The sequence below is a fragment of the Taudactylus pleione genome, unplaced genomic scaffold (genome assembly GCF_031769625.1).
Source record: "Taudactylus pleione unplaced genomic scaffold, aTauple2 ptg000523l, whole genome shotgun sequence".
Lineage (NCBI taxonomy): Eukaryota > Metazoa > Chordata > Amphibia > Anura > Myobatrachidae > Taudactylus > Taudactylus pleione.
The window spans coordinates 2,690,275-2,708,359 of NW_028284925.1; the positions used below are offsets into that span (position 1 = coordinate 2,690,275).

Consider the following 18,085-nt stretch of genomic DNA (forward strand, 5'->3'; position numbering starts at 1 on the left):
CCCTGGTGCCTAACCCTCCCTCTAGTGCCTAACCCTAACCCTCCCTCTAGTGCCTAACCGTAACCCTCTCCCTGGTGCCTAACCCTAACCTTCCCCATAGTGCCTAACCCTAACCCTCCCTCTAGTGCCTAACCGTAACCCTCTCCCTGGTGCCTAACCCTAACCCTCCCTCTAGTGCCTAACCGTAACCCTCTCCCTGGTACCTAACCCTAACATTCCCCATAGTGCCTAATCCTAACTGTAGCCTAAACCTCCTAGTGCCTAACCCTCCCCCTGGTACCTAACCATAACCCTCCCCCTAGTGCCTAACCCTAACCCTCCACCTAGTGCCTAACTCTAACCCTCCACCTAGTGCCTAACCCTAACTGTAGCCTAAACCTCCTCCTGGTGCCTAACCCTAACCCTCCCCCTAGTGCCTAACCCTAACCATCCCCCTAGTGCCTAACCCTAACCCTCCCCCTAGTGCCTAACCCTAACTGTAGCCTAAACCTCCTCCTGGTGCCTAACCCTAACCCTCCCCCTAGTGCCTAACCCTCCCTCTAGTGCCTAACCCTAACTGTAGCCTAAACCTCCTCTTGGTGCCTAACCCTCCCCCTAGTGCCTAACCCTAACCATCCCCCTAGTGCCTAACCCTAACCCTCCCTCTAGTGCCTAATCCTAACTGTAGCCTAAACCTCCTCTTGGTGCCTAACCCTCCCCCTAGTGCCTAACCCTCACCCTTCTCCTAGTGCCTAATCCTAACTATCCCCTTCCACAGCCTAACCCCCTAGCCCTCCGCCAAATACCTAAACCTAACCCTAGACCTCATCCATACAAACCTAAAAATCATGAAAAAACCATATGTTGAACCTTTCGGTTTCGATCATTTGAGCGTCGACTGTTTGACCCTATCGATCTAAGGGCCTGATTCAGCAAGGATCGCTAATGCGATCACGCACGCAGGTCTGCTGTGAAAGTATGCTAATAACTGCAATCACAAAGCACTCGTACGGACAACATGCAGACACCCACGTCCCCTCTCACACATCCGTAATACCGTGCAATCCAGTCAAATCATCGGTAACATCGAGTACCATCGGAGCCACTCGCACATTTAATGCAGGTCTGACCCTACCACTGAATTGCTGACTTTCCTGCACGCAGTGAGAGCTCAGGCAAGTTATGCACGCCCCTGCACTGGCACGCCTGCATTTCCCCGACCATGCCCTCATCACCACCCCCAAACGGCACTTCCTGTCAATCACTCTGCATTGGGTCAGCGTACTTGCTGCGATCGCAGTCCCGATCGAAGTGAGGCTTTTGCACACGCACACAGTGTTGCATGTGCAGTACGCAACAGTCGACGGTCTGCATACGCTTTAGCAGTTGTGATCTTTGCTGAATCAGGCCCTAAATCCATGTCGACCTTTTAACTTTTGATCCTGACGACCATTTGCATGTCAACTATCTGTTGTTGACTTTCTATGTACTGTCTCTCTTCTATCCGGATACCAATTCTTAGATTCAGGGAGTGAACTGGAAATGACATTTATCATCTGTAAAGGTGCATACACACGTATCGATTTTTTGAACGATTTGTCGTTAACAATCATTCAAGCGCGCTCCCGTTTGTAGTTCATCATCCATTTCAGACTGTCCAACATAACGATTTTCATTAAGGGAAGGAACATTTTTCCTTCCTTGTGGTAAAAATTGTTTATTAAGGTGCATACACAGGTAACGATTTTGTAACCAACAATTTTCTGTCAGATTTTCCCTTGAAAAAGTGGACGATTTTTTGAAGTGTAATAAACGATTTTTACAACGATGAACGAAAAATGTTCCTTCCCTAAATGAAAAATCGTCATGTTGGACAGTCTGAAATGGACGATGAACTTAAGTTTAAACGGGAGCGCGCTTGAATGATTTTCGTTCATCGTTATAACTCAGAAACTGAATGATTTTTTGAACGATAACAACGTCGTTAACGACAAATCGTTAAAAAAATCGTTACGTGTGTATGCACTTTACATTTCAAAAAATCGTTCACTTTTTCAAGGGAAAATCTGACAGATAATCTGACAGCAAATCGTTGGTTACATAATCGTTCCGTGTGTCGGCACCTTTGGTGTCATTGAGAAATGCCGTTATGCGCAGTACTTGGGGTTTCACTGCACAAAATTAAAAAAGTGACATTAGTGTACGTCTAGCGCAGTACTCTGTTACGCAGTGGGGTCTCCTCTCCTGGTATACCATAGGCCCCCCACCTCCCCTGCTTAGATACTCTGGTGCTGTGGGGCTGCGTATGGCAGTGTGCGGTAACTGGCACAGCATGAGGTCATGATATACAGAGACTACGCCAACAGAGTTTAGTCTGACTGAATGAAAAGTCTTTAGTCATACATGTTAAGCTACAGGTCTGTATGTTCTTCCCGTGTTTGCATGGATATCTCTCGGGTGCTCCTGTTTCCTCCTACAGTGCAAAAACATAATGGGAGGCTAATTAGCTTCTGGCTAAATCAACCCTATTGTGTATTAGTGCGTGATAGAGCGTTTAGCCTGAAAGCTCCACTGGGGCAGGGACTGATGTGAATGATTAAACATTCTCTGTAAAATCGCTGCGTAATATACAGACCCTCCAACACGACTCCTTCCACCAGGTACACAGGGCCTGATTCACAGCCGGACGCTCATTTAGAGTGCTCGCTCTGAATCAGGGCGGCTTTTTTTTTTTTAATTGAGCCGGCCTCTTAGTCGCTCGCTAAGCTGTGGGTGACCACCCACAGATTTTGCGAGCGGCCAGGTGATGGTTGCGACGAGACCCTTGTGATAGGGTCTCGTTCCTGCAAGCCTCATAGAGCAGGAAGCTCACTACTGACATCACTGGTGATGTCACTGGTGATGTCAGCGTGGCAGCCCACAAACGGCAGGCGTTCCTTCAGGAACACCTCCGTTTGTCCAGCCACCCCCCTCCCCACCTACAAAACGGGGCGAACTGTCCATCACAATGGACAGCCGCCCCGTCTTGTAGTGAGTTCCGCAGCGAGCAAAATTTTGCTCGCTCCGGGGCTCGCACGTGCGCACTGCCCAGTCATCGACCCGCTTGCGAGCGCTATACGCTCGCGAGCAGGTCTGAATCAGGACCACAATGTGCTGCTCCTGGACTTGATTGCTGCCACCTGTGGTAAAGCGCCTGTCTCATCTATTACCTAGTGCTACACAGGTGACTGCAATCATATATTATTAGGGAATGCCAGGAGCAGAGCGTTTTGTACCTGGTGGAAGGGATCATGTTGGAGGGTAGCAATATATTGGGGTTTTATATAGAAGTCTTTCTAAGAAGCCGCACACAACGCCGAAGTTCACGGCCTACGGCGCATGTGTTTTTACAGTGTGTACGCACACAGAGGTGCGTTTGTGATTGTAAAAGTCAGGAGATAGATGATCCATACACTATTATACCGCTTATAGATACGTTAGACTAGAGGTTCCCAAAGTCCGTCATTACAGTCCACGTTTTAGGGATATCCAAGATTGAGTCCAGATGGTTAAATCAAATGGATCGAGGTACTAATTAAGTCACCTGTGCTCAAGCATGGATATCCCTAAAACGTGGACTGTAATGGCGGACTTTGGGAACCTCTGCGTTAGACCCTAAACGTGTAGAAGAACAGAAGAACCAGCTATTGGTGTGTGATGCTCATTACTCATCTGTCATTCTTATTCTGAGAGAGAACTGAAACACTATATAGTACCTGCTGATATCTAACATGCACAATACAAGGGACCCATCCCGGACTGAGGGGAGGTAGCGGCCAGGTAACGTCTGCCATGCCTCCTCCACCCCAGCCTCTGATTGATTCGCAGGCCCCACTATTATCATACTACAGAACTGTCTATCCTGAAGTCATTTACACTTCTACTTTATAAAAACAAAGAATCACCCCCCCCCCCCTTTCCTGTACACAATGGTTTGCTCCAGGTGAGTGAGCAGCTTACCTGTCAGCAGGACTTGTTCATCCAGTGAGCTGTTAGGTGAGACGGGCTATATGCGTACACATCATTTCACTGAGTGCAGTAACCGAGTATTGTCCCTGAGTATTGCAGAGTGTACAGGTAAGGGCAATCATTCCCTCTCTGCCTCATATCTACCGGCGTCTTACTGACCTCCGCTTCTGCTGCCTATCCTTGTCGGTACTAGTGAATGTCATTGTTATGTTCTTTTATCGTATTTAGTGTTATTTATTGTGGATTTCCTGCAGCTTTTGTTGTAAATCATTTATTTCGTTTTTGAACTTTTTTTTGTAGTGAGTTTGAGGAATTTACACAGTAACCCGGCAGTGAGGGGGGCGGGGGCATCGTGGCCCCTGGTGTGAAGCAGTTAATGCACTCAGAGATTACTCCCGTATTCTGTAACAGAGCCAGCAATTATCATTCTTGGATGGGACAGGACTGTAAATAGCCGTCACTAAACATATGTACATAACATAGATGTGGAAATCACCAGCTCTCTGTGTCTGACTGACATATGTAGATGTGGTAGAGACGACCGCATGTGGGCAGGGAGAGCTGCCAGCGGTGTGCGGCTGTAGGAACCACTTTGCAGAGATGGAACGTACCCTGGGTTTATGGAGAAAGTGAAGAAATCCTGAAATGGTTTATACACATCTGTCTGCTTACTGACAAACCATGCCACCTCCTGTTACCTAATGGGCACTAGAAGCAGGCAGGCCACGTAACCCACTTCATTAGCGAGACATCTGTCTGGCCCGGTATCACCCATTAGTGTGCATGCACATTGGCTGTTACCCCATGCCCCTCATCTTTGCTCCATTGCGTTCACAAGTTCCGAGCAGGGATGCACTTACTGTATGGTGATACGAATACCCACATGGGATATAAGGAACATATACATACCAGGACAGGGCACATACTCATCTAATAATTAATATGTTTCCCTATGTTCCATCCTGCATTCTCACTGTATTGCCCCGGACGCATTTGTCCCACGCTCCCCTATAGGGATATTGCAATTTGAAAGCACTGCACAAAGTGTATTTCTCATCCATTCAAAGCAGCATGAACAGACGAGAGCTCAGATATGAAGGCAGCCCAAGGGGAAATTGCCTACGTGCACCCTAACCCTACCTGCAGATGCTGTCATCTGGCTCTTTACAGAAAGCACAAAACCAAACAAGTGTTCAGCTTGACCGAGCACACACCATGCCATTGTAGGGTAATGTGGTCCTAGGCTGCTGATTATTGCTTGGTATTCACATGGCACCAGCTGTTCCCAAAAGCATGGGCATAGAATCTAGAACAAACGAGTAACTTCAACTGTTCTGAAGATCATCCCTGAAATTCCAGATAATAAGGTGTTTTGTCAGAGCTTGATGGAGCACCCAGCTAGTCATAAGGAGAACCTTTCTTCTGGTTTACGAGATTGAAGTGGTGAATTGACTGAAACCCCAATTTGGTTACTTGTCGGTCATATGAAAGAAGTTTAATCATGATATGGATAGGAGATAGTGAGCACACTGTAACATACTGCTAATGACACACATGGCGCCTACCAGATACGTACACTTGTCAGGGAGAAATAGGCCGTAATATGGTTAGACCTTGCCTCTGGGTCTTGGCCTCAGGCAACAGTTACAGATAGTACAGAGGCCCTGATTCAGAGCTGGACACTCTGACAGAGCGCTCGCTCTGAATCAGGACCGGTCTTTTTTTTTTTTTAGAACGGCCTCCTGGCCACTCGCATAGCTGTGGGTGACCACCCACAGCTATAGCGAGCGGCCAGGAAGATGGTCACGATGGTCAAGACCATCGCGACCATCGGGCTTGCGACGAGACCCTTGTGGTAGGGTCTCGTTGCCGCAAACCCCAGAGAGATTTCGGCTCTAACAGAGCCGAAATCTCTCCCACTGACATCACTCGTGGGGCCGCCCCCAAATGGAGGCGTTCACATGGGAACGTTTGGGCAGCCACTCCCCATGCCCGCCCACCAAAGGGGGCGAGCTGTCACTCAACATCGACAGCTCGCCCCCTTTGTTGCGAGACCCAGAGCGACGGAGTGGCCGTCGCTATCCGTGTCTCGCGCATGCGCACGACGGAGCCGGCTCCGTCGTGCGCATGCGCACTGGCCCACCATCGACCCGGTTGCGAGCGCCCAGCGCTTGCGACTGGGTCTGAATCAGGCCCAGAGACCATTTACAGCCAAGAGAGGAGTGAGCACAGGTGACAGGTACATCAGCAGGGAGTCAGGTGATGACCCTGTGCCGGAGGTGGTGGTCCTTACCTTTTTTATATTCCTAACTGACAGCCAATAGGAAAGTTGAGAGGCCTAAATATTTGCAGGTGAAGGGAGAGGGGACATTTCCGAAGAAATACTGGAGTACGAAGCAGTTACCTGATTATTCCAAAGTTATGGTTATTTGTCAGTAACTTCCTATTACTCCTCTTTTATTTACTTCAGCTCATAAATGTTCCCTGTAGTGTCAAAACACCAGGCAGTGTGTAGGACACACTATTTAATAGGGCAAAAGGACTGGACTCCTTTCAGCATAGACCATGCTGCAGGTCCTGAGGTCCTAGTCCTCCTGTGACCTCTCAGATAAGGTGACAGCTGCCATATGATTGAAGGCTTGTCTAGTAGCATCGGGCTGGTCGGCAGTACTCTCATCAGTACTCCACTGTCAGACATTAGTGTCCCACTCTCACACTGTATATAGCCGCTGCTGTTCTGTATTCCTAAAGTGAAAGTGAGAGATATTATTGAGGTAATTACCAGGTGTACACAGTGTATAATGACTGCAGATTGGGTCAGGTGTGTGTTTCTCCTGTATATTTCATTTCATGCTTCGTTTTATCTCAAACCGTCTCCAAGCTTTAGTTTAAAACCCCTTTTTCTTCTGCGCCTTCTCCTCCTTGTCAGCCATGTGTCACTTCTTTTTTGAAGTCTCTTCATGTTACGCTCCCCTCCCATTATGCTATAAGCACAGTGTATTGTCCTTTATTCATTTAATTATTTACACCCATTAAGTGAAACAGTGGTTACTGGAAACCCACCTTGTGGAAACATCTCTTCCATTTGGTCCCATCCCCCCGCGCAGCAGATGTGCGAGAAGTTTCTTCATTGATCATCAACACTTTCTGCCCTCAGGGCCAACTGGCTGGGAGTCCTTCTCATAATAAATGTAATTATGGAATTTTTAATGCAAGAAATCGCTGCTGGTACATATACCCGGTTAAAGCAGCCATTTTGCAGCCTGAATGTATTTTTAGCTCCGCAATGTCACCGGCTCCCGGTAAAGTGACTAGTTGCGTATTCATGCCTTAGGGACCTGGTGAAGTGACAGACAGCATTCTCATAGAAACCGGTTCAGCACACTGTCAGTCATATCAGCTGAATGTAATTGATTAGACATATATCTTTGTCATTTCTTATATGCATTCTGTTTTTTGTTTTGCTGTGCTTGGTATCATGTTACATTATAGACTACACAGACAACAGAGACATCTACAAAGAATCGTCCTTATGGTGAAGGCGGGACACTTGCTGGGGATGGAGAGATAGTGAAGTAATGGAATGATAATGCAGTCCATGGATGGAGAGATAGTGAAGTAATGGAATGATAATGCAGTCCATGGATGGAGAGATAGTGAAGTAACAGAATGATAAGGCAATCCATGGATGGAGAGATAATGAAATAACAGAATGAGGAGGCAGTCCATGGATGGAGAGATAGTGATGTAACAGAATGATAAGGCAGTCCATGGATGGAGAGATAGTGAAGTAACAGAATGAGGAGGCAGTCCATGGATGGAGAGATAATGAAGTAACAGAATGAGGAGGCAGTCCATGGATGGAGAGATAATGAAGTAACAGAATGAGGAGGCAGTCCATGGATGGAGAGATAGTGATGTAACAGAATGATAAGGCAGTCCATGGATGGAGAGATAGTGAAGTAACAGAATGAGGAGGCAGTCCATGGATGGAGAGAGGGTGAAGTAACGGAATGATGAGGCAGTCCATGGATGGAGAGGGTGAAGTAACGGAATGATGAGGCAGTCCATGGATGGAGAGATGGTGAAGTAACAGAATGATGAGGCAGTCCATGGATGGAGAGATAGTGAAGTAACAGAATGAGGAGGCAGCCCATGGATGGAGAGATAGTGAAGTAACAGAATGAGGAGGCAGTCCATGGATGGAGAGATAATGAAGTAACAGAATGATAAGGCAGTCCATGGATGGAGAGATAATGAAGTAACAGAATGAGGAGGCAGTCCATGGATGGAGAGATAGTGATGTAACAGAATGATAAGGCAGTCCATGGATGGAGAGATAGTGATGTAACAGAATGACGAGGCAGTCCATGGATGTAGAGATAGTGAAGTAACAGAATGATAAGGAGTGGATATTTGTAAGGGAGTGGATACGTGACAGGAAGGCCAGATATGTGGACAGTGGTTAGTAGAGCTTATTTTGGGAAATGAGTGATCACTCTGCATATAGGAGTCAGTATCTAAACAAAAACATTGAGTGATACCCATGGATACTCTGTGTGTGTATGTATGTATGTATATGTATATATATATATATATATATATATTGTGATAGGATCACTGGTAAAGTGGTCTGTGGCAGGTACATTTGTCCCAGATTCCTGTCTTTTGTGTTTTAACCCCCAGGAGAAAGTCTGCAGTGTAGCAGGCTTGAGTTTCGGCTTTTTGAAAAGCCGGTTTGGGACCTGGGGGTTGTGGGTGAGAGGAGAGGGAGGGCTCCACCCACGGCCACTCCAGGTTTTGGTTCTCGCAGCCTGGTAACAGGCTGGTTAGTTTTCCACCTGAGAGTGGCCAATATAAGCCTAGTTTGTTGAGGGCTGATTGTCTCACCTGGGAGAGCAGGCAGGAAGTTTGCTCAGAGACACTTGAATACCTAACTGTGAGTGTTGTGCTGTGCTTTTGTTGCTGGCGAGGGCATTAGGCCCTGCCAGGTTCTGGTAGTGAGGGAACTACCTGTGAAGTTAGTGCCCCGACAGGGCTAGGATTTATATTTATGTTTTCTTTATGTTTCTGACATTGTACAATAAAGACTGGCGCCGACCAGCTTGTACTTGCATCCAGACTGGTGTGCTGCTTCCCTGCTGCTGTGTGTGTGTAAGGAAGGAGTCCTCTACCCAGGAGAGGGACCCCCTAACCTAACTGTGTCACAATATATATATATATTTATTTATTTAGTAAACATCCACCAGCATTCCTCATAAATTGTGAATGAAGGCTAAATAACGTAGGTGCCCTCCTCACTAGAACTCCCTAAGGCAGGGGCTCCTAGTCACACAGAGAAATGTAACAGGGGGCAGGAGACCAGCGTTCACCAACGTTTCAATGTTTATAGACAAATTATAAAAATGTTTGTCTGTAAACATTGAACATTTAGCACAGTAAATGGGTCAGTATTGCAGTGCCTAGGTGCAATAAGGGTCCACATGCAGCCTTTCAGGTTTAGGTGAAGTAAATGGAAGTTTACCGTCAGCAGTCAGGAACAAAAAAAACAACAAACACCTAGCCCCCATTCAGGGCACAAACTCATTTCTTGAACCCTGACTATTATGGGCAGCTAGTCTGCAAATGTAACACAGTCTCTCAAAAGTCTCAGTCCTGTCTCTCACAGCTATAAACGTGGCCTCCTGGCCTGACTTCCACAAAGTCACACAGTCTCTTTAGTGGTCCTCCCTGTCTGGCTTGCAGGTCTGGACAATGGCCTCCTGGCCTAGCTTGGCTGCCACAACTTCACACAAACATTCTTAGAGATTTGTCATCCTCCCTGCCTGACTGCAGGTCTGTACACTTGTCTCCAGGCACACTGGGCTCTGTCGCTGCCACAATCCCACTTGGACTCTCTTCTGGCAGCCTGACTGATCTGCCTCGTTAGCCTCACCAGAGATCTGTACACAAGGCAGCCTCTAGATGTGGTCACACTTACTATTTCTACCTTGTGTGGGCGGATACCTCCAGCCTCACACAGAGGGCCTGATTCAGAGTCGTTCGCTCTGACAGAGCGCTCGCTCTGAATCAGGGCCGGGCTATTTTTTTTTTAGAACGGCCTCCTGGCCGCTCGCATAGCTGTGGGTGACCAGGAAGATGGTTGCGATGGTCAAGACCATCACGACCATCGGGCTTGTGACGAGACCCTTGTGGTAGGGTCTCGTTGCCGCAAGCCCCAGAGAGATTTCGGCTCTAACAGAGCCGAAGTCTCTCCCACTGACATCACTCGTGATGTCAGTGGGGCCGCCCCCAAAACGGAGGCGTTCACATGGGAACACCTCCGTTTGGGCAGCCACTCCCCCGGCCCGCCCACCAAAGGGGGCGTGCTGTCACTCAACATCGACAGCACGCCCCCTTTGGTACGAGACCCGGAGCAACGGATTGCCCGTCGCTATCCGGGTCTCACGCATGCGCACGACGGAGCCGGCTCCGTTGTGCGCATGCGCTCTGGGCCACCATCAACCCGGTTGCGAGCGCTCAGCGCTTGCGACCGGGTCTGAATCAGGCCCAGAATCCATGGCTCACTATCGCCACCTAGCTTGGTATTGCCACACATCCCCCTCCCCAGCTCACAACTCCTGGGTTGAGCAACATGGGACGAAGCATTTTTGAGGTGAAAATCCCTCTTCATTTTTCTCATGAGGGCCATCCACTGCATTCAAGATCATCCAGACTCTTGGGTTTCATTTTCTCCTCACTTTATGGCAGGGGCAAACGCAGGATTTTTAAGGGGGGGTTCCATATATATATATATTAGGGGTGTGCACCGGCCACTTTTCGTGTTTTGTGTTTTGGTTTTGGATCTGGATCTTTCTTCGTGTTTTGGATCTGGATTGGTTTTGCCAAAACCACCCTTCCGTGTTTTGGGTTCTGGGTTTTGTGTTTTGGATCTGTATTTTTTTTTAAAAAGCATAAAAACAGCTAAAATCACAGAATTTGTAGGTTTTTCTGCTCCTATGCTATTATTAACCTCAATAACCTTAATTTCCACTCATTTCCAGTCTATTCTGAATACCTCACACCTCACAATAGTGTTTTTATGTCCAAAAGGTTGCACCGAGGTAGCTGGATGACTATGCTAAGTGACACGAGTGGGCGGCACAAACACGTGACCCATCTAGGCATGAAACTGCAGTGGCAGACAGGATGGCATTGAAAAACTAGGCCCCAAACTGTACATAATGCAAAGAAAAAAAAGAGGTGCAAGATGGAATTGTCCTTGGGCCCTCCCACCCACCCTTATGTTGTATAAACAGGACATGCACACTTTAACAAACCAATCATTTCAGCGCCAGGGTCTGCCACACAACTGTGGCTGAAATGATTGGTTCGTTTGGGCCCCCACAAAACAAGCTGGCAATTTATCTGTCCCTGCACAAACTGGCTCTACGGAGGCAAGATGTCATCCTCATCCTCCACATCCACCGATTCCTCACCCTCTTCAGTGTGTACATCCTCATCCTCACAGAGTATTAATTCGTCCCTGCAGGAACCACAGGTCCCTCTGTACGTTCTGGAGGCTGGTCTCCCTGGAAGAGTTGATAATTCATTTTATGAACATCATCTTCTCCACATTTTGTGGAAGCAACCTCCTACGCCTTTCGCTGACAAGGTTCCCGGCTGCACTAAACACTCTTTCGGAGTACACACTGGAGGGGGGGCAACTCAGGTAAAATAGAGCCAGTTTGTACAGGGACCTCCAAATTGCTTCTTTTTCCTGCCAGTACAGGTACGGACTGTCTGACATGCCTACTTGGATTCTGTCACTGATGTAATCCTTTAACAGACAGACGCACGCTTGTCGCTGCTGCTTTGAGGATTCAAGTGCGGCTACAGCCCACACAATTCACAAAGACAGAAAAAAAAAAGAATATTTTTATTGTTTGTGGAGCACACTTTGAGGGTTACACCACCCTTTAACAGTCAGACGCACGCTTGTCGCTGCTGCTTTGAGGATGCAAGTGCGGCTACAGCCCACACAATTCACAAAGACAGAAAAAAGAAGAAGAATATTTTAATTGTTTGTGTAGCACACTTTGAGGGTGTCACCACCCTTTAACAGACAGACGCACGCTTGTCGCTGCTGCTTTAAGGATGCAGGTGCGGCTACAGCCCACACAATTCACAAAGACAGAAAAAAGAAGAATATTTTTATTGTTTGTGTAGCACACTTTGAGGGTGTCACCACCCTTTAACAGACAGACGCACGCTTGTCGCTGCTGCTTTGAGGATGCAGGTGGAATCTAGACGGGATTTGGAACCGAGGACACACTACCTCCATCAATTGTCTAAATCCCACTGCACTAATGTCGGATACCGGACGCACGTCTAACACCAACATAGCAGTCAAGGCCTCAGTTATACGTTTTGCTTCAGGATGACTGCTGTCGTACTTCATCCTCATCGCTAGGGACTGTTGGAGGGTCAATTGTTTAGTAAAAGTAGTGATGTTCCTACTTCCTCTCTGGGATGATGAACAACTCCCAGCAGCAGCAACAGCACTAGGAGGAAGTGGTTCTTGATCTTTCCCTATTTTATTTTTATCGGAGAAAGTTTGGTCCTCCATTTATGTTATATTGATATATATACGTGCGGCTAAAGCGCACACAAACACAGAAAATATTTTTTTATTTTTGCTGGAGAGTAATGCACTTTGTGGGTTACACCACCCTTTAAGAAATGAGCCAGCCGGCTCTTTACTTATGGGACACAGGCGCACGCTTGGCGCTGCTCCTTTGTTGATGCACGTGCAGCCACAGTGCACACAAGTCACAAACACAGAAAATATATATTTTTTTGGTTTGGAGTGTACTTTGGGGGTTACAGAACCCTTTAACGGTCAAGCCAGCCGGCCCTTTACTTATGACACAGGCGCACGCTTGGCACTACTTTGTTGATGCACGTGCGGCTACTGCGCACACAATTCACAAACACAGAAAATAATTTTTTTTTTGGTTTGGACTGGAGTGTACTTTCGGGGGTTACAGCACCCTTAACGGTCAAGCCAGCCGGCCCTTTACTTATGACACAGGCGCACGCTTGGCACTACTTTGTTGATGCACGTGCGGCTACTGCGCACACAATTCACAAACACAGAAAATAATTTTTTTTTTGGTTTGGACTGGAGTGTACTTTCGGGGGTTACAGCACCCTTAACGGTCAAGCCAGCCAGCCCTTTACTTATGACACAGGCGCACGCTTGGCACTACTTTGTTGATGCACATGCGGCTACTGCGCACACAATTCACAAACACAGAAAATAATTTTTTTTTTGGTTTGGACTGGAGTGTACTTTCGGGGGTTACAGCACCCTTAACGGTCAAGCCAGCCAGCCCTTTACTTATGACACAGGCGCACGCTTGGCACTACTTTGTTGATGCACATGCGGCTACTGCGCACACAATTCACAAACACAGAAAATATTTTTTTTTTTGGTTTGGACTGGAGTGTACTTTCGGGGGTTACAGCACCCTTAACGGTCAAGCCAGCCGGCCCTTTACTTATGACACAGGCGCACGCTTGGCACTACTTTGTTGATGAACGTGCGGCTACTGCGCACACAATTCACAAACACAGAAAATAATTTTTTTTTTGGTTTGGACTGGAGTGTACTTTGGGGGTTACAGCACCCTTTAATGGTCAAGCCAGCCGGCCCTTTACTTATGACACAGGCGCACGCTTGGCACTACTTTGTTGATGCATATGCGGCTACTGCGCACACAATTCACAAACACAGAAAATAATTTTTTTTTTGGTTTGGACTGGAGTGTACTTTCGGGGGTTACAGCACCCTTAACGGTCAAGCCAGCCGGCCCTTTACTTATGACACAGGCGCACGCTTGGCACTACTTTGTTGATGAACGTGCGGCTACTGCGCACACAATTCACAAACACAGAAAATAATTTTTTTTTTGGTTTGGACTGGAGTGTACTTTGGGGGTTACAGCACCCTTTAATGGTCAAGCCAGCCGGCCCTTTACTTCTGACACAGGCGCACGCTTGGCACTACTTTGTTGATGCATATGCGGCTACTGCGCACACAATTCACAAACACAGAAAATAATTTTTTTTTTGGTTTGGACTGGAGTGTACTTTCGGGGGTTACAGCACCCTTAACGGTCAAGCCAGCCGGCCCTTTACTTATGACACAGGCGCACGCTTGGCACTACTTTGTTGATGCACGTGCGGCTACTGCGCACACAATTCACAAACACAGAAAATAATTTTTTTTTTGGTTTGGACTGGAGTGTACTTTCGGGGGTTACAGCACCCTTAACGGTCAAGCCAGCCGGCCCTTTACTTATGACACAGGCGCACGCTTGGCACTACTTTGTTGATGCACGTGCGGCTACTGCGCACACAATTCACAAACACAGAAAATAATTTTTTTTTTGGTTTGGACTGGAGTGTACTTTCGGGGGTTACAGCACCCTTAACGGTCAAGCCAGCCGGCCCTTTACTTATGACACAGGCGCACGCTTGGCACTACTTTGTTGATGCACGTGCGGCTACTGCGCACACAATTCACAAACACAGAAAATAATTTTTTTTTTGGTTTGGACTGGAGTGTACTTTCGGGGGTTACAGCACCCTTAACGGTCAAGCCAGCCGGCCCTTTACTTATGACACAGGCGCACGCTTGGCACTACTTTGTTGATGCACGTGCGGCTACTGCGCACACAATTCACAAACACAGAAAATATATTATTTTTTTAGCACTTGGGGGGAGCACCCCTGATGGACAGAGCACCCCCTGGACAACACTTCAGCACCCCTTTAGGACTGGGACACTGCACAGGACTTTGGAGTGGACACAGCCCCTATGGAGAACTGACTGCACAACACAGTCCAGCCAGCCCCTATGGACTTTGAAGTAGTGGACACAGCCCCTATTAACAACAGCAGCACAGCACAACACAGCCAGCCCCTATGGACTTTGAAGTAGTGGACAACAGCAGCACTACACTACACTACACTACACAGCCCTAACTCCCACCCTCCCTCTTCACTGTCCACAGCCGAGTGAGAAAATGGCGCCGACGTGTGTACCTTATATAGGATCCAAAACCCGCGAGACTCGGAAGGCGGGAAGATGACGTTTTGCCTCGATTTCAGATCCGAGTCAGGCGGGAAAAGTCGAGCCTGACTCGGATCGGACTCGGATCGGGGGGGCTCGGGGGGGTTCGGATTTCAGAAATCCGAACCCGCTCACCCCTAATATATATATATATATATATATATATATTGTGACACAGTCAGATTAGGAGGTCCCTCTCCTGGGTAGGGGACTCCTTCCTTACACACACACACAGCAGCAGGGAAGCAGCACACCAGTCTGGAAGCGAGTACAAGCTGGTCGGCGCCAGTCTTTATTGTACAATGTCAGAAATAACATAAAGAAAACATAAACATAAATCCTAGCCCTGTCGGGGCACTAACTTCACAGGTAGTTCCCTCACTACCAGAACCTGGCAGGGCCTAATGCCCTCGCCAGCAACAAAGCACAGCACAGTACTCACAGATTTCCAAGTGTCTCTGAGCAAACTCCCTGTCTGCTCTCCCAGGTGAGACATTCAGCCCTCAACACACTAGGCTTATATTGGCCACTCTCAGGTGGAAACCCAATCAAGCCTGTTACCAGGCTGCGAGAACCAAAACCTGGAGTGGCCGTGGGTGGAGCCCTCCCTCTCCTCTCACCCACAACCCCCAGGTCCCAAACCGGCTTTTCAAAAAGCCGAAACTCAAGCCTGCTACACTGCAGACTTTCTCCTGGGGGTTTAAAACACATAATGACAGGAATCTGGGACAAATGTACCTGCCACAGACCACTTTACCAGTGATCCTATCACAATATAAATATATATATTCCCCAGATGTGGCAGCCCCAAACAGCCAGTCCAAGCTAGCCCCTGCACCACTCAGCCTGTGTTCCAAACAGATAGCCACCCCAGCCAACCAGCTCCTGCCCCACACAGCCAGCCTCTGTTCCAGACAGCGAGCCTGCCAGCCCCTGCCCCAACCCCACACTTACCTGGTGCTTGTAGCTCCTCAGCTCAGGCAAAATCCACGGTTCTGAGTCCTCCTCTGCTCTCAGTGGGACAGCGTGACGTCATGCACGCCAGCCGCCGGGTCCCACTCTCTCTCCACTGCAGCATAGCAGGCGCAGGGGTCGGCGGCAGCAGTGCTGGCCGAGCAGGCCTCCCTCTCTGTCCGGGCCTCGAGTGTAGTCCCTGATGGCGGCCCTAGTGATCGCTGCGCGCTGCCCGGCCACTGACGATTCAGCCATCAGCGCTTCCGCATCAGGTGGTATGAAAGCCACCTGACGCAGAAGCGCTGACAGCTGAACAGGCAGCGGCTGGGCTGTTCCAAGGGTGGCCGGATGATTGTGTAGAGACGGAGACAAGGCTGTCTCTGTCTCTGAAAATAAAAAAAATTAGTTGGTCAGGGGGGGTTTCTGAGTACTCAGAAACCCCCCCTGCGTGCGCTAGTGTATGGTACCACTTGAACTCCTCTCTAAGTTTCAGCCTTGAAGCAATGTATTGTTTACTGGCATACTTCACTGGTAACTCATCTTCTTTCAAAGAGCGACTATAAACTTCAGACCTTGTCTTTATTTGAGAGGACGTACTGGTACAACCACTTTCAGATTCTGGACTCTCTTGTCCACGTAACATACTTGAATGTTTATTCCATCTATCCACATACTTCATCTCATAGGTTTGATGGCTATCTGCCACTTCAACAATTGTCATACCTTTCAGATCGTTTTGGGCATTTGTTTGTTGGGCACTGGAAATATGGTGAACAACTTCAACATGTTCCGTCAGCAGAGATTCCGATTCACCCTCCACTAATCTCTGTTTCTGTTTTGCTGGTTTACTTTCTTCATGCCCTGTAGTGTGAGACTTCACTTCCTCACAGACATATTCAGCTGCATTGTAAGTTCCATCCTGGTTGCATAAAGACATTGTTTCACATACAGGAGTAATACTCTTCACACGACTGTCAACATTCATTTTCTTTGAGGCTTTGCTTTTCTACTGCAACATTGTGTGACCTGGTCACATTCACATCACTTTGATTACATGGCAACACCACAGTCTCATTCTTGGTATCCATCAATATCTCTGTAGGCTTTTATTTATCCTGTAACTTTTCCTCAAGGGACAAACAACCATCATCTTTATTTGTCCGCTTCACAGCACCAATTTTAGGCACAGCTTTATTATCTGGAACTATAACCCTTTGGGTGTACTTTACTCCTTCACACATAACATGAAGCTGAATGTCCCTGCAAGGTATCTCATCCACTTTTGAAACACCATCTTTTAGGGAGTTTAGAGCTATTTTGGTCCCATCTTGTACACGGGTATATTTAATGAGGACATCTCCATTGTCCCACTGCTGCTGAAAGATATTGGACCTCATTCAGACCCAGTCGCAAGCGCTGAGCGCTCGCAACCGGGTCAATGTTTTGGTCCTGCGAACGAGCGGCAGCCGCACTGCGAGTGCGCAAGCCCCTGCGCATGCGCAAGCCCCTGGAGCTCACTAGAAAAGGGCCGACTGTCGATGTTGATGCACAGCTCAGCCCGTTTTGTAGGCGGGGCAGAGGGGTGGCTACACATAAGGAGGCGTTCCTGACGGAACGCTTGCCGTTTTGTGGGCGGCTGCACTGACATCAGCAGTGATGTCAGTGGGGAGTTTCCTGCTCGATCAGAGCAGGAAGCTCCCTGGGGCTTGCGGTTGCTGAGACCCAACCTTCGGGTGTCGTCGCAAGCCCCGATGGTCTTGACCATCGCGACCATCACCCTGGTCGGTCGCTAAGCTGTGGGTGGTAACCCACAGCTTAGCTAGCGACCAGGAGGCCGCACTAAAAAAAAGAAGCGGCCGCCCTCATTCAGAGAGAGCGATCGCTTCTAGCGACCGCCTCTGAATGAGGGCCATTACCCTTTTGGAGCATCCTACTTTGTTCAAGTAATTCACTCTTTGTTTGCTGTTCATTATAAAAGTCACTTTGCATCTCTAGCATATCACTCTTTATGCCAGCATTATCACG

At 48.1% G+C, this 18,085-nt stretch overlaps 1 protein-coding gene across 1 annotated transcript in view; it reads left to right on the forward strand.

Annotated features, from left to right (window-relative positions):
- The first annotated feature begins 3,996 nt into the window (after positions 1 to 3,996).
- The window catches only part of GRAMD1C (GRAM domain containing 1C), a 237,016-nt gene continuing 222,927 nt past the window's right edge, over positions 3,997 to 18,085 (forward strand). The window contains exon 1 of the mRNA XM_088450779.1: positions 3,997 to 4,095. The gene's annotated coding sequence lies outside the window, so the exon portion shown is untranslated. The remainder of the gene's footprint in view (positions 4,096 to 18,085) is intronic.